This window comes from Podarcis erhardii (genome assembly GCF_964252035.2).
Source record: "Podarcis erhardii genome assembly, chromosome: 14".
Classification (NCBI taxonomy): Eukaryota; Metazoa; Chordata; class Lepidosauria; order Squamata; family Lacertidae; genus Podarcis; species Podarcis erhardii.
The window spans coordinates 3,978,069-4,002,691 of NC_138503.1; positions in this window are offsets into that span (position 1 = coordinate 3,978,069).

The following is a 24,623-nucleotide window of genomic DNA, read 5'->3' on the forward strand; positions in this document are numbered from 1 at the left end:
AGGAGAGAGGGTGGGGGGACACCTCTTCATTTAACCTCTCTGTCTCGGTTATTACTGATGGGCTATCAATAATTTCAACTTGGTTGAGCAGTTGGCTGAAGGTTAAATAAATCCTCCTGGTTGTTTGCATGATTGTATCCGAGCGGAAGAGTTCCAATTGGACGGCGATTTCTTAATGGCCGATTCCCCAGGAAAGGACTTGTAGAGTCAAATATAGGTTAACAAGGGGTGGGGGGTTGGGACGGGAGAAAACTGTGTGCTTAAACAGAGGGAGGAAGCTGGGCAGTCTGAAACTGAAGCATGAAGTGGATGGCTGCCGTTAAAGGATAAATAAATAAAAGATTTCTTATGTATTAATGCAACATTTTAATATGTAACTGTAATATTTTTGTTTAAGTTGTCTGTTGTTGCTTCAGTTTTCTGTTGCTTAGAGATATTTATATTTAATTTGCTTAGAGATATTTATAACATATTAAGCAATGCAGAAATTCGTTTGGTGTCTTGGGAGACAATGGAAGAGTGTGCCTTTGGGGTAAGTCAAACCATTGCAATTACACCCACAACTCTAAATCTGTTGGAAACACCATTCTCATCCTCATCATCCTCACTACCATCTGTTTACTTGTATGCCTCTTTCCCACAAAATTGTGCCCAAAGTGGTTCACAACATGTCAAGTTACCAAGTATAACTCCCCCCCCCCGAAACAATTAGAAATAATATGAACCATAAATAAATACAGGAAAAAATCATACAAGTTTGTATAAAACAATACAAATAAACCAAGCTATTATAACCACTTAAAACTAATCTGGAGAGAAGATAATGCCTAACATGGAAATTAAAAAGCAATGTAATAAACACCCACAAGCTCCAGATAGTGCATCTGTTTCCAACCGTCAAACATCCAGGGACCACACCCCGTCTCTCTCCTGGGAACCTGCAGACACCTGCACTCCGGCTTTCACCCAGAGGGGGTCTGATGGCCACTGTTATCATGGTTCTTACTCTGCACAGAGGCCAATAACTTTAATTGCACATGCCCAGAAGACAGGAATTGATGGACTTCTGGTCTGACCCAGCAAACTCACCTCCCACATTCTTTTCCCCTTGCAAGGCCAGGCAAGAGGCTGATGCTTGCATTGCCAGGTTCTTATTGTTAAACTTGGCCCCGTGATCCTTTTGCTGTCCAAAGAGATTATTGCTCATTCCATTTCAGGCCTGTCAATTTGGTCACATGCCAGAGTCATTACAATACTTGTCAATGCTGGAGAAATATTTCCCCAGCAAAAAAGGCAAGTGATGGTTGGCTTCCCATTAATAGCTGTTAATTGTGCACACAGCAAATTATTGCTGTGCCAAGTTCTGAATTGCTTACCAATGCACACGTTATTAGCTAGGGGCAGGATCAAAGACCTACAATGTCTTGCAGTGATCTGTGACTGTTTTGCAACCTGCATCTTAAAGGAAGTGAGAAAATTAGGAGATATTTAAGAATTGTCTCTTGGATTAAGTATGAGTTCATATTAAAGGAGCCAGTGTGGTGCAGCTGTTAGAGCAGGGACCGGGTAGCTGTGGCCTTCCAGACATTGCTGGACTCCTTGGCAAGGGCTGGGGCTACTGAGGTTTGCAGCATAACATGGGGGGGGGCACAGTTTGCCCATCGATGAGTGATGAGACCCAAGTTGAAATCCTGCTCAGCCATGGAGCTCACTGGATTTCTTTCTCAGTCATGGCCTTGTATTTAGATTGTCAGTTTATTGGGATGTGACCCTGCTGTGAGCACTACTCTAGAGCAGCCTTCTTCAACCTGGTGCCCTCCAGATGTTCAGGGTTACAATTCCCGTCAGCCCCAGCCAGCGCATGCCTTATATCAGAAATGAAAATAGTAAAATAGTAACCTGGTCAACCGCTTATTTTTCTTTTGCTGTGCTGTTGTTATGCTGCCCATTTTATCATGACACAAATCTTACTTAGCATCTGGCTCCCTGAGTGAAGCAATTGTTTTTATTTGTGTTCATGAATGTAATATGAGGTGAGCCCTGCTGGATCGGACCAAAGGTCCATCTAATACAGCATCCTCTTTCCAAAAGTGGCCAACAAGAGACTCCTGGGAAGTCCAGCAGGAGCCCTTTGCTATTTTGTACCACCCTCCACTGTTCCACTGGTATTCAGAGAGACACTGTCTCTGACCATCTAGCTATCATAACTAGTAGCCAGTGACAAACCTTTTTCAGGAAGCTAGTGGACATCTTCATCTTGTGGCAATAACTTCTATAAATGATACATGGTATTGAGAAGTCTACCCTCCTCACCACTGTTTGGTCTGTTTTGAATCTATGTCCTATCAGTTTCATTGGGTGGCAAGTATGAAAAAATGGTATGATAGATTACTTGGATTACTTAAGCCTGGGCAGAGGGTTATTTTTTTGGTCTATGCATCCTCAGCAGCATGAGCCACCAATATGGCACCCATGGGTGCACGTGTACCCACAGAAGCTTTCCCGACTGCCTGCAGGATCCCACCCCTCTGCCCCCTTTCCACTGAAGGACACCTTCTTCAGCCAATAGAAGGCTTTATTCAAGTCTAATTGCAACAAGGGGGTGATTTCAAGGCAGTTACAGCTAGGGAGGAGAGAGTTTCAGTGCCTGTGTGGTCACAGTTTCCCCACTTTGCAAATGTGCTCATTGAACCCAAAAGGCTGACGACTCCTGCTCTTCAGTCTTACATCCATGCAGAGACAAGTCTGTTGAAATTGGTGGGTTGAATTTTGAAGCATTTGGGGGATAAGAATGCAAAAGCAGGATCCAGTGTACAGAGCCACATTTTCTTTAAAAAATTCAATCACTTTCTCCAGTAATTGATCTAGTTGGAATTTCAAGGGGAGTTATTTATTCTAGGCTTTATAATATTGTATTATATATGATAGGTAGTGAACAACCCTGACTTTGCCTAATAACAAAGCACAATCATTATGTAAACAGGGAACCAATCTCATCCAAAATCTGTCACATAAATGTCATACTATCCAAAAAGAAATGTGTATGATTATACACACACTGTAATTGAAAACGTATAATACATTAGTGAAGCTGCCCATTTATCTAACTCTAATCAGTTCCAATAAAATCTCATTTAGAAAAGTTGAGCGTAGTTCAGGCTGGTTGGTGATGAGAGTATCAGTCATGTGAAGAGGCAACCGAACAGTCCTGGAAAGTACTTTAGAAGTATTAAAAAAAACTATATGAAAAATGATTACTGGTCATTAAGCAGCAGCTGAAAAAAAGAGTGTTTCAAGCTCTTTCATACTAGTGCAATGCCAGAAGAGGAGCCCAGATAACCCCACTTTTATGAGGCCTCTATTCCTTTGGCAAACATTACCTCACAAAACAATGTTGTCAACACATAATAAGCATATGCACATACCCACCAACTGCTACGAAAAAGTTGGGAGCATCACAAAAAACCTTAAGCCATCATGGTTTCTTACCCCGTCACGCAATTTCTTGAATTACTGGTGCTGAACCAAGGGGGGCACCTTCTCAAAGTCCAGAAAGTGAGGCACTGCAAGCACTGGCAGAGGAAGAGGAGTGCGGGGTGTGTGTGGAGTGCACTGCTCCCGGCAGCGCAATCCCAGACCCCCTGCCCGCACTGCGCGCCATGCCCCCAGAACGCACATCATGGCTCTGCCGACAGTGCGCCACGGCCCCAGGATGCACACCAACCCTGCTCCCGCCTGCTCTCCGCCCCCCCCCCCCTTGGTGCTGGAGCATGTAGCTCTGCCACTGACCGCAAGGTTTGGGGAAGGGGGCATGAGACTTTGACAGGGACCTAGAGTCTTCCTGCCTCTTTCCCAAAGCCTAGTTAGCACTTGCCCAGCTTTGGGAAGGAGAATGGGGGGCTCTAGGACGCTACCATAGCCTCGAACCTCCTTCCCAAAGCCTGTGCCAGCCAGGGAGTGGGGTAGAATCAACCTAGAATAGCAGGCACCCTTCGGTCTTCATTCTCAGTTGCTAAAGCTGGTTCTACTTCCTAACTCCACTGTAAGCTTGCATTCTTCTTTTAATTAGCCTAATTGGCAGGGCAGATACAGAGCGTGAAAACACTTATTTTCCATATGGTTGTATTGCAGGCAGATGCCGTGCATGCTTACTCAAGAGCAAGTCTCTGTAAGTTTGGTGGCATTTGCCATCCATATTGAGCATATGCCACATAGCAGCTACAATACAGTTTTCTGTTGATCAGGCTGTGGTAAACAGGAAGAATTATTCAGAGGTTTGTTCAATGTTGAGTCTTCTTGAAATCTGAAATTACAAGGAATTATAAAGAAGTTATGAGTAATTGCTTAGGTGTTATGCTGCTCTGTACTTGGGTTCATAAACCTCGTGTTGCCTGAAAGGTTTTTGTGTCTCCGTTCTCATTGCATAATGCATCAAAGCTCAGTCCTGCAATCTGTTTTTATTGCAGGACGGAGCTTAGACACACTGCTTAAACAAGGGTGCCCTGATCATGTGCAGAATGCTGCTTCCTTATCACTGAATAACCACAGGCAGTCCCCTCTTCACAGCCCTGGGATCACCGAATGATAGAATTGTAGAGTTGAAAGGGATCCAAAAGGTCACTTAGTCCAACCCACTGCAAGACAGGAGTCCATATTCCGAAGCAGAGGAACTGCAGCACCTGCCTCTTTCATGAAGCAAGCCCTGACCTCAAGAAACCTTAAAGCCCAGCCTCTGGTTGGCCACAGTAGAAAGGATGCTGGACCGTAATTTGTGAATTACCTTCTAAAGCACTATCTTGAGATGGTTTGCACACAAGACAATCAAAAACAGTGAAAAACACAACAAATGCATTTAAAATATGACCAGAGCCCTAACAAGTGGGCACTCGTGGTAAATTAATGCATCAGGAGAAGCCTGTCAGAACGGAATTTCTTCCACTATTTCCAGGAAGTGCAGATAGTAGGTTTGTGTTGTACCTCAGCAGGAATGCTATTCCACAGAATAGGAGCAACCATACTAAAAGCCCTTCTCCAAGTTATTGCAGAATAGGTTTCTGAGATCTTTGGCACCTGCTGGAGAAACTCTCCCACAGACTGCAAGATACGTAAGAGAGAAGGCAGTCTCTCAAGTAGCGTGGTCCTGAGCTATAGAGGGCCATATATGTTGGCACCAACACCTTGAACTAGGCCCGGTAGCAAAAGAGCAGTAAGTGCAAATCCCACAAGCAAAGTATTATATGCTAGGCATAGTTTGACCCCCACAAGCAACCTACCCGCCGTGTTCTGACACCTTGTTTATTTGTTTGTTTTATATTATCAATATTGTTTATTGCGTTTCTGTCTCACTTTTGTTTCCAAGGAACTCAAGATGGCACACATGGTTCTCCCCCTCCTCATTTAGTCCCCACAATGACCCTGTGAGGCAGGTGCATCTGAGAGGCAGTGACAGCCCGCCCCCGTCACCCGGTGAGCTCCCAGGTCCAGAACTCTAACCACTATGCCACACTGGCTAACAATGTCACCCTGCTTACTGGCAGAGAATATTGCCTTCAGAACCAAATTGTGCTTCTGTTTGCATATATAGGGGGCATGAACATGGAGAGAGAGAAAGAAAGAGAAACATTGTACATTTAGGATTTCCACTTGTGGCAGGTTGTGCTGGATCAAAGACTTTTCCATCAGCAGCAAGACATACCCCACAGCCCATACTCTCTGACTTTTTCTGCCCCCAGTCCAGGACAAAGAGCACCCCCTGACCATGCCACTGCTGCCCCTCCCACCGCCAGCCACCTGCTGCCTTCCCTTCGCTGGCTTTCTCTCTGCCTCTTCCTCTGAGGCTGCCGAGAGGTCTCACTGGCGAGTGCTGAGAGGCCTCTGACACCTGCAAGGCCATTGCCACTCCTGCCACTGCCTCCTGGTGCCATTGTGAGGCCTGGCAGGTCACTGCCGCTTCTAACACTACCCACTGGGGTGAGGCCTAGCAAGCTGCCAACACGACAGCTGTACTTCCAGAAGCCGTTTGCGTACTTCTGGAAGCTCACTTCCAGTGTCAGCTTTTGGAAGTATGTCAGGATTAGTGGCCTAGCAGCCTAGCAGTCCTTGTGGTGGCAGTGCCCTGGCAGTCCTTGCTGTATCCTGGGAGACCTTGCAGTGGTGGCACCAGCAGCCTTGTGCCGGCGGCAGCAGAGGCAGCAGATGCCGGCAGAAGCAGGACACCCCACATTTCTAACAGAAGCCAGGGTGTCCCGCTCAAATTGGGACAGTTGGGTGGTCTGAATATATGGATACAAACACACATTTATATGCAATAGGAAACAAGCCAACGGGCTCTATTGGTTGGGCTACGGCCTGCAGTTGTCCATCTGGCTACACCGAGGAAGAAGAGCCATTTCTGTGGTGCCCCCCACACTTTGGAATGGCCCCAGAAAAAAGGTGTGCACTGACTGGATCAATTTTAGCAGGTGCTAAACACTTCCTTGTTCGCCACGGCTTTTGCCAACTGTTGATGCTTGTCACAGGAGAATCCTAAATATTTCTTAAATGACTTCTTGATTGGACTTAACATAGAATACAAATATACAGTTAAAATTATGATGCTGCTGTACACTGTGTAAGAGGTGGTACATAAATATTGTTTCATGCATCCCAATCTCCAAGCAGCGGGAGACTCCAAGGGTGCCTGCACTTACTCAGGACTTCATTTCCTTGGAATGAAGGTCAATGGAGACTGTGATGTGTTTAGGATATATGGTTTTATGTACCCATATGTACAGCCCAAGTAAAGGACTCACAGCATGTTAAACCCCACTTGGTCATGACCACCACTGGGTGACCTGGGGCTACTCATCGCCTCAGAGCTCACATCCACACTATACATTTAAACCCACCCCACTTCAGCAGGCACCCCCAAAGAATACCAAGATTCCCAGAGTGGTTTAACCATCAATCCCTTTCCACAGGGAGCTCTGGGAGGGGAATAGGGGGCTGTCCTAACCACTCTCAGTGCCCTTAACTAACAACACTTCCCAAAATTCTTTGGGGGAAGCCGTGGCCGTTTGAAGTGGTACCATAGCACTATAGCATGTATGGCGTTGAACGTGGCTGCTGCCTCGCCAAGAACCGTTGTAGTGCATTCCAGATTACTTCTTGGTGCATTGTCTTCCTCCTGAACTGTTGTTTTACTACCACTTTGAAATCCCAAACTGTGAAAAGTTCAACAAAGGGATTAAAAACCTCCTTCAAGTTTAGTGGCAGCTGAGACCTACACAGACTCCATTAAAACGAGGCTCATGGCTGGTTTCCAAAGGCTGGCTGGGCTGTTGCCAGCTTTTTTAATGAATATCTGTAATTTAGTTCTTATTTTCCTACCTCTTTATTAAACACCTCCCAGCCCCATCTCGCCTAATATTTGAACCAGCAAGTTTAATGACCATCCCTTCATTAAACATTACAAGCTTTTTAAGACCTTGGCAGAGACACCTTTCTTTCAATAACTTAGTGCTGCTGCAAAGTCAACAGTGACGGCTAAACTAATCCCTTGTGTTCGCTAATTATTATAGCTCGTTCTTGGGCAAGATGGACGGAATTGCACGGAAAGTGCAGGGTTTACCCCCACCCCTTCCATGCCACTGTTTCCACATGCCAGCGAAATCTCTCGTGCCTTGACCCTAGATGTCAACAAAGGGTAATCGTGGTCTCGGTATTTTTAGGCCAGCCCAGGTAGCTAAGAGCAAGCCCTGTTAGCATTTTTATAGCAAAGGTGAAGTATAGCTAGATGCAAACAGGAGACATATATTACAATAAAAAGGGTAAAGTTGTCTAGTGTTTTTAAAGTCAGTCATAAAAAGATGAATAATGGTGCAGTTTAAAGCTAAAAGACAGCTGCCACGCTCAATGGCCATGATGGATGTCTAAACACCCAGTGTGGAGAGAACCTGTTCCCCGGAGACCACCATCCAAAAAATTAATTACTACAATTCAGCATCTTTAAATGTGCCACTTAATATACTGCCACCATAATTAAATTTCCAGCCCTGTGACCTTGAGACCATTTCCTCAGATAATAAATGAGATCAAGGTTTAATCGATGCAGATAGACAGCGAAACTGTCCAAGGAAAGCACAAAACCATCATGGGAACACTCAAGGTCAGGTAAGGAAAACCACAGGAAGCTGTGGATTGGCACTAATTATATATATATATATATATATATATATATATATATATATATATATATGCACACACACACACACACACACACACACACACACACTATTTGCAGAACAATAATTCTACTAGGAACAACTGGAGTATTTTATTGCTCAACAAAGTGATGAGGGCTGGACTTACATTACCTTGGAAGTAGCTTTGGGTCGCTAGGGTCAATTTTTGTGAAAAAAGTGACAAAAAATGCAATTATTATTATCATTAATAGCAGCAACAGTATGTTGTACTTCAATAGCCCATTTTCTCTTTGGTGGAAAACCCTGCTATCCTGCGGATGTCCTCCACTATCCTATAATTCTATTAGAATATTGTTCCAAATCCGGGATTTTTGAACCCCAAAGTAAAAAGTAGGGAACACATGGAAGTGGATCCACTCCTCAAAGGGCTTTGTGTCTTTAATATCTCAGTAATGCAAACAACACCTGGGTAAGGTAAATCAGCATTGTAGTAATCACTAGCAAAGTGCCTACACTTGTGATGGGTGAAGTGGATGGACTACAGGGGGTGGACTATGAACTGCAAGGATCCTGGAGCGCCTTGCCGAAGCTAAGCTGATCTGGATGTGATCAGAACCTGGACGGGAGACTGCCTGGGAGCCCCAGGTAGTCACACTGAGCTTCCCAGAGACGTCTGGTTGGCCATTTTGAGAACAGAGCGCTGGACTAGAGGGGCCTTTTGCCTAACCCCAAAGTCATCTTCTTTTCTTCTTGTGAGTAGGAATCATGTAGCTGGTAGAGAATGTTGTGAATGAAGCTGGGAGTTATACACTTTTAAAGTCTATGATTCATTTGTCTCAGTGAGTAGTAATTTTGAAATAATATTCTGTGGACCGTTAAAGATAATTTGTGGGTTGGCACCCATCTGTCTTGGGACACAATGTAGGTGTGCGCTTTTGAAGGTGAAGTCAAATGATTGGAGAGTTACAGCCCCTGATGTGTCTGTGGAGACTGATACGGGAGAGATATGTTTTGTTGCAGCTGGGGCAGATGAGGGCGCCTGGTTGTGCTGACGCAGGTGTGCCATGGCATTTCTTCCTTCTGCGCTCCTCCCACCAGTCATTCCTCCTCTGGTTACTGTTGTGGATACACAATCTGACTGATTGTCTCCAGGCACTGCATCACCTGCAAGGGATTCCCACATGGCCGGGCTGGTGTTGTCAGCCTCCATGTCACATTTGCAGACATCTTTATAATGTAAAGCCTTTTAAACTGCATGATTCCAACACAACAACAATAGAGCTATCAACCTGGTATTGAAATCATCGCTCTTGATATAAGATTGACAATTGTCACTTACGAGTGCCCTCAAGGAATACTTGGTTTGAACGGCATTGAATTTTACTTGAACCATGAGCTTCACCAAGCCTCAGAGACATGTTTGAAAGACATAAACTCAAATAACCCTGAGCTCAGGAATTTGTTTTGAGTACCAGGACTGAACAGAGCTCACAATCCCCCGTCTGCCCCCCAACACCTGTTGGTGCATTCATTTCAGCAATATAATTGGGGGGGGGGTATTCATTTTGTTGCTGTACTTTGTTGTTAAGCAAGTCAGACATCTTTGCTGATCTATAATTATAATTATTATTATTATTATTATAATTATTATTATTATTATTTATTTGTACCCCACCCATCTGGCTGGGTTTCCCCAGCCACTCTGGGCGGCTTCCATAGAAACCAAAAAACACTAAATTATCATACATTAAAAACTTCCCTGAACAGGGCTGCCTTAAGATGTCTTCTGAATGTCAGGCAGTTGTTTATCGTTTTGACATCTGATGGGAGGGCGTTCCACAGGGTGGGCGCCACTACCGAGAAGGCCCTCTGCCTGCTTCCCTGTAGCTTTGCTTCTTGTAATGAGGGAACCACCAGAAGGCCCTCGGAGCTGGACCTCAGCGTCCAGGCAGAACGATGGGGGTGGAGATGCTCCTTCAGGTATACTGGGCCGAGGCTGTTTAGGGCTTTAAAGGTCAACACCAGCACTTTGAATTGTGCTCGGAAAAGTACTGGGAGCCAATGTAGGTCTTTCAAGACCGGTGTTATGTGGTTTCGGCGGCCACCCCCAGTCACCAGTCTAGCTGCCGCATTCTGGATTAGTTGTAGTTTCTGAGTCACCTTCAAAGGTAGCCCCACGTAGAGAGCATTGCAGTAGTCCAAGCGGGAGATAACTATTTCAAATCATCCAGAGATCTCCCAGTAGATCGGGATTCTGGAGCTTCTTTCTGCTGTCCCAGATTAACATTAACCTTTGTAGACTAGAGCCCACTCAATGGATTTCTCCCCCCACCCCAATGTCAAATATCAATCAATCCTCAATCAGTCGGAAGACTTACTGCCCACCTTTTTCTTAGGTGGTCAACAGCTAAAATTTCATTTCGGGTTCTTCTAGGCAGACTCACTGGATGTCACTGGAGGGAAATGCTGCAGTGAAGTGTCTATATCTACCGTAGATGTTCAGATTGTAGAACGTTGGTTGGGTGATAGGCAAAGTACTCTGCTGCCAAAACAGTTTCCCCAAATTTAAAATGTTGTAATAGCAGATGCCAAGAAATGGTGGCTATAGAAGTAGTAAAAGCTTGATACTTTCCTCTTCCTTGACCACTAGAAGAAGCAGAAGAGTTTGGATTTGATATCCCGCTTTATCATTACCCGAAGGAGTCTCAAAGCGGCTAACATTCTTCTTTCCCTTCCTTCCCCACAACAAACACTCTGTGAGGTGAGTGGGGCTGAGAGACTTCAGAGAAGCGTGACTGGCCCAAGGTCAGCCAGCAGCTGCATGTGGAGGAGCAGGGAAGCGAACCTGGTTCACCAGATTACAAGTCTACCGCTCCTAACCACTACACCAGACTAGACGTTCATTGAGATTTTGTAAGATTCTGCTCAGCTGGTGGGGTGTACGAGATGTTAGGGGAGGGGTAGTAATTCAGTGGGGGGGGGCACATCATGCTCCTTTGGGGTTAGTTTGTCCACCTTTGCTCCTCACCCTGCACTCAACTCTCACCAGTGACTCCTAGAAGCTGTCAGCGTGCAACAGTAGCCACACCCCAAGAAACAGCTTTCAATGGCTGGCTAAACCAGGGGAAGATAGCTGGTGGGTCTCAAATCTTGATGAATTTGGGACTTCCCCTGCCTATGAAGACAGGCTTCAGCGGACTGAGCAGACAAGTGGAATAGAGTCCCTGAGACGGTTGGATGGTGTCTTGGACGCCTCCTTCTGGTAATTCTTGCAGCCAAGCTGGTGCAAAATGTATTGCTCTGCTTTTCTTTGGACCACATCAGCAAGGCTGAGAGGAGGTTCTTGCTGTCTGGGCAGTCCGGGGCCTCCATACAGACTGCTCAGGCTTGTGCCCTGAAGAGATCACTTCAGTGCTGATAAAGTAGTCATTTGACTTCACCCCCAGAGACACACTCTTGACTCAGACGGATGGCAACAACATCAATGGAACACTCAAATACTCCTACATTTACCTCCAGAATCATAAGGTCTAGCAACATGAGCATTTTTTAAAGCAAATATTTTCCAGAAAGCCAAAGTTCTCTAATTTCATATGAATTCTGAACTTGTTCTGCAAACCCCACATATACTTCCCTGGACAGTTGGTGTGTCCCGGGAATTATCTCAGCATAGACAATCCCAATATAGTTATCTCCCTATCCCCTGTTTCCATCAACTGCTCTAAAAAAATGTTTCCCATTGAAAAAATATGTCAGAACTGCTGAGACAAACAAATGCATCCTTAAAATACAACAAAACAGAAAGCAAAATGCAATCTTTCACTCTGCAATGTCACCTTTTTATTTTCTCTGTCTTAATTTGGTTTTGATCACGGGGTGGGGTGGGTGGGGGGAGGTGGGGTGATAAACAAGATGTTTTACATATGCCTACTAGGAATAATTGATAGTTCATGCTTCTCTGTGTTATACTTGTTAAAATATTTGCATTTAAAAGCCAAGTTGGAGTTCTAGCTCAAGGCTATATGCATGTCTTTCCTAAGGAATATCAGATAAGGGAAAGGATTATAAATTATAATTGTTTGGGAAGACTCAAATTTAAAGAGACACAGTGCTTTTCACTTTGCTGCTCTTCAGGAAATTTCCAGAACCTGGTTTTGTTTGCAATAACTCACTCATGAAGATGTTTCATACCTGAGATTACCTGGCGTGTGGGGGTACCTGGGGATCCTACTCCACTAACCACTATTGCTTACTTCCACGGCTGGACCTCCCCTGAAAATCAGCTTTAAAATGTTTTAAAGCAAACAAATGATAATAGGGACAACACACCCCACTGAAAGCAATGCAGCATTCACATCCAGCTGGTATCCCTGGCACTAATATGTGCACAACATCTGGGAGACAATATCTACAGTTTGTAAGGTGCTTCCTGATTTACTCATCATGGCCCAGTGCTGGTGTGACATGTCAGGGCTGTATGAGCCCCAAGGAAACAGGCATGCACTTCCCACCCCAAGTGACGAGGTGCAGAGGGCACCCTCGGTTCCACGGGGCACAGGCAAGCTCAGTCACTAAAGCCTAGAAAACAATTGTATGGTGAGAACCGTGTAGGTGGGGAGCACATTTTCTAGGAAGGGAAACCCCTGGCTTGATAATTGCACAAGAATACTTGTGCATCAATTACTGGGCTTGTTTCTGCTGTCATAGGAAGGAGGGTATTATTCCGTCAAATTAGATGGGGAGCTCACTGGGGAATTAGATAGTGGAGGAGAAAATTGTGTGATGCTGTTATTTGGTCCAGCAAAGGCCTGTCATCTCATCTATCAGATACCATCTCCAACTGAGGGCCTTGCCTGCAGCACCGTCATTCCAACGGAAAGGGAACTTTAATTAGCCATGAAATGCCTACTTGTCCTTGGCAAACACTGGGCATAGAGAAGTTTTGCTGGAATGACGGACTTCTCTTTTTTATTATTAATAATTCCTGCTAAAGATAACAGCACTGGAGATACAAAACTGAGAAAACGCTTACAGTGAGGCAATGGGGAGTCTTATTACATGGATCTTTTACAGAGCAAGAGAGGCCTGAAGGACCAGCTGCTCCCTAAAGTGCCCGTTTCTCTGTTGTTTTGTTAAGATGGCTAGTGGAAGCCCGTGGAACCGTCAGAAGTGTAATGGGTGTGGCGACTGGAGAAAGGGTCTTTGCAGTGATGGTGCTCAAGTTGCAGAATGCTCTTCCCAGGAACACCAGCTGGCATCAAGTTTGTTTTGCTGTTTTTTAGCTGTCAGGTGAAGATGGCTCTATTCTTCCAGCTTTTCATGGCTAATTAAATTTCTGCTATTCCTGATTTTATTGCTTCGTTTCATTCTGCTTCTGCCACTGTTCTTCTCATTGCTATGTTTTAATTAAGTTTTCTTACTGCTTGTTTCATTGTGTGTGCTGCCATCAAAACATCAGTTGAAAGGTGGCCTAGAAACCTTTTAAAGGAAATAAAGTGGCCTGGAGGTCATAATTGCTACTCTAATACTCTTTAATTCTGGCCACTGCACTTCAAGAAGGAAATGAGAGAAACTGGGATGGGTTCAGAGGAGGGCAGCAAATATGGCCGTGGGGAGGGAAAATGTTGCAGCTGTTGTTACAGAGAGTATTTCTATCCCTAACCTTCCATTGTGGAAACAATGTTTAGAGTGGGTTATAACATATTAAAAATAACCATAAAGGCAAATTGATTGTTGCAATGGACATTCAGTGTACTTTGGTTTCACAGAATACATAACAGTGGCATCTAGCATATTGAATCAATCAGATGGCCTATACAGGTAGTAATAAATACTGTTGTGTTCAACTGCAATCTCCAGGTGTCAAAAGACTCCAGCAATTCCAACATACCCAGGGTTTAGTTCCCTTGGAATGAAGATCAGTACAGTGGTACGTTGGGTTACATATGCTTCAGGTTACAGACTCCGCTAACCCAGAAATAGTACCTCGGGTTAAGAACTTTGCTTCAGGATGAGAACAGAAATCGTGCTCTGGCGGCGCGGCAGCAGCAGGAGGCCCCATTAGCTAAAGTGGTGCTTCAGGTTAAGAACAATTTCAGGTTAAGAATGGACCTCCAGAATGAATTAAGTACTTAACCCGAGGTACCACTGTAGAGACTGTGGGGTTTTTAGGATATACAGTCATACCTCAGGATAAATACGCTTCAGGTTGAGTGCTTTCGGGTTGCGCTCCACAGCGACCCAGAAGTAACGGAGTGCGTTACTTCCGGGTTTCACTGCTCCTGCATGCGCAGATGCTAAAAATGATGTCATGAGTATGCACGGAAGCGGCGAAACGCGACCTGTGCATGCGCAAACGCGCTGTCGTGTCTTACGTTCTGTTCAGGATGCAAACGGGGCTCTGGAACGGATCCCGTTCACATCCCGAGGTACCACTGTATGACTTTATTTACACATACAACCTGAGCATAGGATGGAGGGTCTCACAGCATGAACCCTCCAACAGATCTTGCTTTCCCATTCGGTTGCCAGGGCAGCCCCCAAATCCAGTATAGAGCAGGCATGTCTCTGGGTCTCCAGCTTCTCTGTCTCTCTCTCACACACAAACGCTGAAAGGACCAATTCTCTCCCTCCCCCCCACATACTGAAAGGACTGCAGAGCTGGCGCCTGTCTCATATGGAATCAGAGGGCTCTCCAAAGGGTAGTGCCACCACACTAAGGCCTGATTCCTATTTCATACTTTCTGGCCCTGGAATTTTACTCCAAATCTACAGGACAGCCTCCTGCATTGCACATGAGGTCATCAAGTTTGCTTAGTGGGCATAGGGTTCTCCCAAGACTCACCACTGCACCCCCATGGCCCCTTGCACCCGCTCCCCAAGGCACCCACCACACTCTGCCCTACTCTTGGGACACGAGAGCTTCCTGATGCTACTTCCTTGGGCTCAGTGTTTGAGCTGCTGTCGGTGGCAGGGGCGGGAGGAGAGGCGGTGGCTGATGTTTGCACACTGAACGTTACAAAGAGTAACACGATATCAATATTAATCTAGCTCTTTGGAAAACTTAAGACCTTTCCATTTGAAGGAGGCAATATTGCACAACAATATCATCTGTGTATTCCAAATTAGCCACCAACCGTGTGAGGTTTTTTCCTCTTAATTATACGATTTCCCCCCTCTGCACCTCTAAATGTTACTGACCTAAAAAGATTTGATCAAAGGCTGTTGAAATCCTAACCCCCGCAGCAAGCATTAAATTGGTCCACTCTCTGGCCTGTACTGACAAATCATTATACTCCAGAGGTTTGCCGCTTGTGGTAGCGTCTCAATTAGAGATCAAGATGAAGCAACAGTTTTCAGCGCTTGTCTGCCTGGTTGCAACAAGAAGAAAAACAGATCCTTGTACATAAGGCAATTTCGTTTCAAGAACACAGCCAGACTGAGCAACGCCTGATATGGTTAACTGGAATAAACTAATCAAGCAACAGCAAGATGAAACGGCCAACTCAGAAACATTGGGATTTGCCCTAGCTCCAACCCAGACTATTATGATAGAGGCTCTTGCTTGAGAGGAAGTAAGAGATCTTTATCAAGGCAGAGAAGTCCGACAGCCTCAACAACAGGCATCTGCCATGCCCAGGCTAGGTGACAGGAAAGGCGAGACTAGCTGGGCTGAAAGCAGTGGTCCAAATCTGTGCCATCCATGCGGGGCTGTGGGGGCCAAGGCTCCCCAAAATTTTCACCGAGGAGGCTGGGCCCCCTAAATATTCTGCAGCTAGGCGGGACCCATTGGGTGCTTCCACAGCTGCAACTATGCCCCGCTGGGCCTTTGGGGGAGCGTGATAGGCCCCGTTGGGCCTCGTTCCGCAGTATGATGTGACACACGCCACACAGGTGACATCGTGCGCATGTGCCAGGCCCCCCAATGTTGGGCGAAACCCGACGTGCCTGTCAAAGTCTACAGAGTCCAAGTTCAGGATGAGGACTTCAGAACTGCACAGAACACAGGGGTGCCAATTCGGATAAAATATCGGAGAGCAGATAAGTCCCACCTGCATAATCACACTCAAATATTTTAGGGGGGGCCTGAAGGGACCTCGGCCTCTAGGAGCTGCCTCCTATGCATGGAAGTTACATAATTGTCTTGATGGGTTGGTGCGCCCACTCACTGAGCTTTCAAAGACAGGGCCATGTACTCATGAGACATGTCAAGTTGCTGGGAAGCATGGGCAGGGGAGAGAGAGATTGTTCTTTTGCTTGAGTCCTGCTTGAGGTTTTCCCACAGACATCTGATCAGCCACTGTGAGAACAGGATCCTGGACTAGACTGGCCATTGGCCTGATGCAGCTGCAGGGCTTTTCTCGCATGCTTAAAGAAGGCGGAGGAGTCCTCAGTGGGGACTAACAGCTTCCTTAGCCTTTTCTCCAGGCTGCTGAGATTCAACCCCCTGCGGGACATGTTTTCCCTCCTGGTGGTTCTCAACCTGTGGGTCCCCAGATGTTGTTGGACTACAACTCCCATCATCCCTGAGCTCTGGCCTTGCTAGCTAGGGGTGATGGGAGTTGTAGTCCAACAACGTCTGGGGACCCACAGGTTGAGAAAGGCTGCGAGTCAGTCCCAAAGGAAGGCCATTTGCCCAGGCCCGAGCTTTTTAGAGCTTTAAAAACAAACCACCATCACTCTGGATTTCGCTAGCAAATGAACCAGAAGGTGGTGCAGCTGTTGTACCGTAGATGCCACGTGGAATCATATTCTTGGAAACAAAAAGTAGGAAATAAAAATATATATTAAATAAATACAATGAGTTGCTGACACAGGATCAGTCCTTTCCTCTGCTTTGCCCTCAGCCTTTTTGAGCACCTCATCAGTTTGAGCCGTTTGCCACAAAATAAATATTCCTGTCAGAGATACATCTTATTTTAAATTTAGGATCTTAATGTGAACCATGACTTATGTCACCTTTTGTACTGCTTTCTGTTTGGCGATAATTTTATCTATTAATCATGTTAATCCAATAGAATCTGCCTTAATCAAATGTGAGTCAATTACCCAGTTCTTCAAATTATATCCATTAATGAAAGGCATTCGTTAAGATTGACTGCCAATTAGGGGCTCAAACCAATGTGTTCACAAATGTCCCTTCTGTGGGTCGGTGGCAGGTGGGGCCAGAAGCAAAAGTGGGCAGAATGTAAATGCTATCTTTGTTCAAAAGGCCGGCTTCCCCACACAGCCCTTTGTATCTTCCATCCAGGGAAGCAAGAATGATCCAGAGAGTTCAAGGGCACAGGCAAAAGAGGTGTGACTGAGGACAGTGTGTGGCCTGGGAGGAGAAGTCCCAAGGGCCAGATGAAGAGGATTCCTCACCTCTGCTTTATCATTTATTTATTACTTAGATTTATATGCCACCTAGCCCTAACCCAAGCTCAAAGTGCTGTACATTTTTCTCCTCCCCCTTTTCTCCTCACAACAACCCTGTGAGGTGGTTTAGGCTGAGAGACAGTGACTGACCCGGGGTGACCCAGGGAGCTTCATGGCTGAGTGAGGATTCAAACTCTGGTCTCCCAGGTCTTAGTCTGACACTGCAACCACCACACAACCCTGGCTCATTGTAGATAAAGCCAGGGGTCACCATTCTAAAAAGCAGAGTCAGGGAGGCAGATGGAGGCTACATTTAAAAGCTAAACGGCCATAACTTTTTGCATTTATACTAAGTTGCATGAAACCTGATGAGATAGTAGTCTCACAAGAGGAGATTAACCCTGCCCAATTTCAGTGAGGTGGATTAAGGGGTTTATGTGTTAATCAACTTTAATATTAATTTTTAATAAAATAAAAGTTAAGCAGTAGTCCACACCCTTTTCTCTGGAATATGTCTCTTCTCAGAGCACATGATTTCTCCTGCTGAATGTAAAGATGGCCCTGAAGAAGTGTGCATGCACACGAAAGCTCATACCTAGAACTAACTTAGTTGGTCTTTAAGGTGCTACTGGAAGGATTTTTTTTTATTTTGTTTTGAAGATGGCCCTTGATATTGAGATTTCCACTTACAGGAAACTGCTGGATGGAGATGACTGTTCCTGCTTACCCCCAGCCTCACGGATGCTCCACCTCCATCACAGCCACTGCAGCGATTGTCAGCATCCGGTGACTGACTCCTCCTCTTCCTCCTCGCCTGTCAGAATGTCTTTAAACACGACATGTCATGTCATGACATCATAGGGGCAACTCAGAAACAACTGAGCTAATTTCATCACCATCACAATGAATATGGAATAATCATTAAAAAAAAACCCAGCACCCACTATTTTATCTTTCATATAGTAGTTTCATTTATTTAAAGAATTTTTAGCCTCCCCCCAGGTGATAAAAAAGGCTCTGTGAGTGGCTTCCCACATCAGGTATAAGATAGTCATTTACCTCAGACTAACAGTCTAAATGACAAGACCCAAAAGGAAAAGGGGATTGGAAGGGAAATAGTGAAGCTGGAAAACCAGTTAGCTGTTTCAGAGCTCTGATTGGCTGGAATAAAAAAGGATTCAAGGAGAGGAGGAGTCAAAAGTGGCTGATCTCTCAGTTTTCAACCAACAGTTCTGTTAAGACAGCAATAAATAGCAGATACATTGAGAACTTTGCAAGAATTTGGACCAGCCAGTCTGCTTTACCTCCATTTAATGTATGTGGCCCCATACAAGAGGTGGGCAGGGCAGAGGCAAAAGTGGGCGGAGCCATGGATGCGACTCTTCCATTTGCACAGTAAGCTGCATTCCAACCATACAAAAGTTAGAAGTTCCTACACACATGATATTCAGACAAGGGAGAGGCATTAACATGGTTCCAGGTTGCATTCCATACCTTTCAAGAAGCTCTGGGTCCTCTGTGGTCCTTCTGTTGTATTGTCTCAACAGCCTTGTGAGGCAGATTAGGCTGAGAGAAAGTAGCTGCCCAGCGCCACCAGTGGAACTCCATGGTCAAGGCAGCTTTGAACCTGGCTTTCTCTGGAATAAGAGCACAATCCTGCAATGTCTCTTCAGAAGCAAGTCCTACTGAATTCATGGTGGGGCTTGCTTCTGGTATGCAGGCTTAGGATTGCTGTCTTAGACCAACTACACTGGGGGGTTTGGGGGCATTTATTTATTTATCTATCTCCCACCCTTCACTGTAAGGTCTCAGGGGAGGTTATAACATCAAAACACTATATTAATAATAGTTAAAACAACTCACAATCACAAAAATAAAGTGGTTCCTAAAACTAATACCTCAAATGTCAAAAGTATTACCAGAAGCTATACAGTGAAGGTGACAAGGGCACCTCTGTGGGGAAGGGGTTTCACAGCTTAGGGGCTGCCCCAGAGAAGGCCCTCCCCCAGGCTACCGTCCCAAGCCTCTGAGGGAGCACCCCTGCTTATCTCAGCACCCAATAGGGTCTGTTGGGAAGGAGGCAGTCTTTGAGATGTTTGGGGCTTGAGTTGCTCTGTTAAGCACTAATGTGAGCACCTTCAATTGGGCCCCAAAATGAACTGACAACCAGTTTTACAACAGAGGCTACATGAGATCTAAATGGAACCCAGCCAGTAATCTGGCTGCTGCATTTTGGACTAACTTATATTTCCAGGTGCATTTTGGACTAACTTATATTTCCATGGTGACAGCAGTCACGAAATTAAAAGACGCCTGCTCCTTGGGAGAAAGGCGATGGCAAACCTAGACAGCATCTTAAAAAGCAGAGACATGACCTTGCCAACAAAGGTCCGTATAGTTAAAGCCATGGTTTTCCCAGTAGTGATGTATGGAAGTGAGAGCTGGACCATAAAGAAGCCTGATCGCCGAAGAATTGATGCTTTTGAATTCTGGTGCTGGAGGAGACTCTTGAGAGTCCCATGGACTGCAAAAAGATCAAACACATCCATTCTTAAGGAAATTAGCCCTGAGTGCTTACTGGAAGGACAGATCGTGAAGCTGAGGCTCCAATACTTTGGCCACCTCATGAGAAGAGAAGACTCCCTGGAAAAGACCCTTATGTTGGGAAAGATTGAGGGCACAAGGAGAAGGGGACGGCAGAGGACGAGATGGTTGGACAGTATTCTCGAAGCTACAAACATGAGTCTGACCAAACTGCGGGAGACAGTGGAAGACAGAAGTGCCTGGCGTGCTCTGGTCCATGGGGTCACGAAGAGTCGGACACGACTAAACGACTAAACAACAACAACATATTTCCAGGAGGGATGTGGGTGGTGCTGTGGTCTAAACCATGGAGCCTAGGGCTTGTGAATCAGAAGGTCAGTGTTTCGAATCCCTGCGAGGGGGTAAGCTCCTGTTGCTCCGTCTCTGCTCCAGCCAGCCCAGCAGTTCGAAAGCATGTCAAAGTGCAAGTAGATAAATAGGTACCGCTCCGGCGGGAAGGTAAATGGCATTTCCGTGTGCTGCTCTGGTTTGCCAGAAGCGGCTTAGTCATGCTGGCCACATGACCTGGAAGCTGTCTGTGGACAAACACTGACTCCCTCAGCCAGTAAAGCGAGATGAGCACTGCAACCCCAGAGTTGTCCACAACTGGACTTAACTGTCAGGGGTCCCTTTACTTTTTATATTTCTGGGACATCTTCAAGAGCAGCCCCATGTAGAGCGCATTGCAACAATCTAGTATTCTAAACACTACACAACTCTACTCAGAGTATTAAATCTATGCAGCCCCAGCTGATATTTTGGCAGGAAAAATCACTCCAGTAGCACCTGTTTGCATAAATATAGCTCCAAGCTGAATCAGGTGGTTACATTTGGGTTCTTTAATGAGATATTGCTTCTTTGGGCTTCCATTTTTTATTATTATCATGACATAATTGTTTAGATAAATTAATAAAATTAATAAAATAATGCACTATAGTCATTGTTTCCAGGGCATGTGGATTTAATTAAACCTTTGTAAGCCTGGCTAAGTTACTTGTATCACACATGCATCATTTTAGTTCCATGCTGCCTTTCTGTAGTTCAAACGATGCTCAAGGCGGCTTACAGCTTGAAAATAACCACACAATTACAGACATAATGTAGTCGTAAACAATAAGCAAAACATCAAAATGTACACTACCAAATTAGATCTTATACATTGTAAGATCTAAGAGAGATACAAAAATAACAACACCCCAACAAAACTCCCTAAATAACACCCCAGACCAAGAGTCTACTCAGCAGCCTCAGCTTTTGCAGCTGGAGTCAGTCCAGCCCTGCTCTCCCAGGCCAGGTGGGGAAAGACCTGCAAGGCAGGGAGCAGGTGTTTCAGGACTCCCAGCCAAGGGTTGTAGGCCAAAACATCTTGAGAGCACAAGGCAGAACATCTTCTTTGCAAGCAGAAGGCTGAAGCTTCAATCCCTTGCATTAAGAATTAAAACGGGTATTAGCAGGGGGTGGGAAATCCCCTCTGCCTGAGACCTTGGAGAGCTGATTATCGGTCAGAGTAGACGAGGGATGGAGAGCCTGGTGTTTCCAGACACACTTGGACTACAACTCCCTTCATTTTGACCACTGGCCATGCTGGCCGGGGCTGACAAAAGTTGAAGTATAACATCTGGAGGGCCAAAAGTTCCCAGTTCCTGGAATGGAGGAAAAAAGGACAGACAGACTTTCTAAAAGGGCCAGGCTTGGTCTTTTGATGTCTATCTCTTCAAAATTAGTTGATTAATGTGCTTATTTGTTTGATGCAGTGGAGGATTAATAACCCCACTTGTACTTTTTCGTCACAGAAAGATCTGCAGCCCTCAACGGGCATCCAGCGGCTCCATTTGGGGCAGAAAACAGAAAGATTACTAAAGTGTATAATGAACTGCACGAACATTCCCTGGGGCTAGCTGTCAAATACATTAACAAAGAAACACACTTATGTTCCAATTAGCCATGTTACCGCTAATTGAGCCAGGCATCAGAATGGTAAAGGATAATCACGTATCAAATATACACTGAATTCACCACAGGCAGATTTTACTCTTCTAATAAATGGCACCTTTTTAATTTTATTTTTGCAGGGTGGGGGAGGGAAGCATTTCAAGACTGACCTTTAGGAATGGAGCTGTTGTTGCAAGGGCAACACAAAAAAGACACAGTTGCAGCAGTGAGTATAATTCCTTCCTGGCCCTATTAACCGTTTTAGACCCAAATCATGCCATTCTCACAGTGGGCAGCCTATGGGAAGCCCAGAAGCAGGACCTGAGTTCCACAGCGCTCTCCTCACCTGCAGTTCCCAGCAACTAGTATTCAAACGTGTGCTGCCTCTGACCGTGGAGGTAGACCGTAGCCATCCTAGCCAGCAGCCCTTCCCATCCAGGGTCAAAGTCTCTGCCTGCCACCCCCACCCTCAAGCCAGCCCAGGTCACTGTTTGACTCTTGGGCTGAGCACTATTCTATATTCCAGGGACAGTCCAAGAATTACGAAAGCTATCCTGGCTTCTGGTTTGATTCTGGAATGCCTCTATTTCCCCCACCAGTGCTGCTGCCAAGCTTTGGGAGGAGGTTGAGCTGGTGCTTGTCCTGAAAAGTGGCTGTGGCAGCTGTGAGGGAGCATCCTGTATCCTCTCTATGGCCTCTCCATGGCCGCCACGGCCGCCTTCTCCTTGGGCAGCTTGTCGAAGCTGCTGGAGAGCAGGCAAGGAGGAGGAAAGGCTGCTGCAACCACCGAGGCCACAGGACGCCCTGGGCAGGTAGAGGGAAGGGCCACCCTGGCTGGGAAGAAAGGAGGAGCTGAGCACAGGGAGTCTTTGTTTTGTAAAAATATGTTTTGTGCACATCTAATCTTGCGTCTTTCTGAAATTGATTTATTGGTGTGTGTTTTTCTTTTTGTAAATCTACCAAAGAATCAAATTAGATCAAATTAGGCCTAACTCCCCTTTTTAAAGGACTAGAGTTTGTTATTAGTCAGAGATGAATGAACTGAGGGAAGAGCCAGTGAAAGTAAGGCAGATTTATTATTCTGTTTCAACAGGTTCCCCCCTCATAGGAGGCAAGGAGCCCAAAGAAGGTGTGTCACAACTTTTAAAGGTTAGCATTTTTGGCATGGACATCCCCTTTACAAACGTCAGTGTCACTGTGTCCCAGAAACTTCTAAAGGGAGCATGTGTTGTGTGATGCATCCTGAAGACGGGCCGGGGGGGGGGAGAGACGGGGGGGCACAAAGCACATGTATAAAGATAAGAATGGGGTGCAATGGGCATTTTTCTGATAACATGAGCCACAGGGGAAACAGTCCAAAGAGACCCAGTTGCGTGATGATGGTGAACTGAGGATTCAAGACATTACAAATATGAAAAGAACAAAATAAATAAACCGATCAATATGCAGTAGGTCTGTGAATGATTTGGGGCCCTGGGCTCCAGTGCAACGGAGCAGCTCTGATCAGACCAAGGATGATCTAGGCCTAGCCCAACATGGATCCAGGGGGCGCAGAACAGCCCTGAGTCCAGGAGGTTGTGGGTGGGAGACAGAAAAGGGCCTATCTTTTCCTCTCCCCCTTCCAACCAGATGTTTAACCATAGTTTTGACAGCTGCTTCTCCCCCTTGACTGCATGTTTAGGGTTTATAATTGGTAGAGAGAGGAGAAAAAGACCCAAAAATACTGTAAAAATGTTTTTTTAAAGGTTTTGAGAAATACATTGAATTGGCATAGCTCACTTTCGCCATGTAGTGTCCCATCTGTATATTGCACTTTACAACACATTTAAAACGATTTATTTTCAGCAGTAGAGCTGAGTCCCCTTTCTCCTCCCCTTTCCTTGTTGCCAGATTTCCCTCCTTTGCAGAGTCCTGGGTTGCCCCGTGGGGGCCCATTCTGACCCAGGGACAATCCAGAGCTGCCTCAAGCCAATCCAGCGGAAGCCTGGGTCGATCCAAATCAGACTGTTTCAGCACAGGACCCAATTGGGTCTGGTGCATAGTTCTAATTTTCCATTTGTAGTTTTGTAAAGACAATTTCCCTTAAAAACAGTGTTATGAGCTAGAACACATCAGGAATAAAAATTGCCTCCTCATATTATTTGGAAAGTCTTGGGAGGGTGTGTTTTTTTTGTCATTCCTGCTGCTTTGTTCATTCCTGCTGACCTACTTTTTTAGACTCCTGAACACACCTGACTGCTATGTAACTACAACTAAAACATGGATATCCATATTTTGTGTGTGTACATTTCTTGCTACATAGGCAATCTGCAGCCAGCCAAAGATAAATAATTATTAAAGGCTGTGTCACTTTTTTTAAATTCATCTTTTTGATCTGTAGGCTACCAGTAGAAGATATAATCTTTTATTTATATTATGTGAGGTAAAATTTTGAAACTGGATCTCTCCCACTCCTCCTCCTCCCCCCCCCTCTCTCTCTTTAACATCTATCTCCCTGCTCACTCCATAATTAAGCCTGCAGGGCTTGGTGGTTTACTTGCAACACCACCCATGTCAATTTCTGTTATT